The sequence below is a fragment of the Penaeus monodon genome, chromosome 22 (assembly GCF_015228065.2).
Source record: "Penaeus monodon isolate SGIC_2016 chromosome 22, NSTDA_Pmon_1, whole genome shotgun sequence".
Lineage (NCBI taxonomy): Eukaryota > Metazoa > Arthropoda > Malacostraca > Decapoda > Penaeidae > Penaeus > Penaeus monodon.
Genome location: NC_051407.1, coordinates 43,782,935 through 43,783,346, shown reverse-complemented (window position 1 = coordinate 43,783,346; position 412 = coordinate 43,782,935).

Genomic DNA, 412 nt, shown 5'->3' with positions numbered 1-412 from the left:
TGTGTTAATAAATAAAAAATCATTATGTTGTTGATATGTCAAAAGAACTCTGAGTTTAGCATAAGCAATAATGATTGGTAGGGGTCAATGCATTTATGATTCGTTATGGGATCAGTAAAATCCGATTACTGCGCTTAACCTATGATTGAGGAGGATCCACGTGGTTTACAGAAGGTTGTTTACATCAAGATCGAAGAATAAAAGGTCTACTCATCAGCTAACAGTATTTAGGTGTTTTGCGCAGGGGACGTCACAAGAAGTACCTTTTCCGAGGGTTCGTTGAAATTCGGCCTCAGCGGGGGTGTGACTGCAGTCGTGAACTGGTCTCCGTTTTCCCTTTTATAATACTTATGGGTTGCTAAAATAATTATGCCGTCTCATTGTGCAGTGTCCGGGTTTGCAGAACAACCTC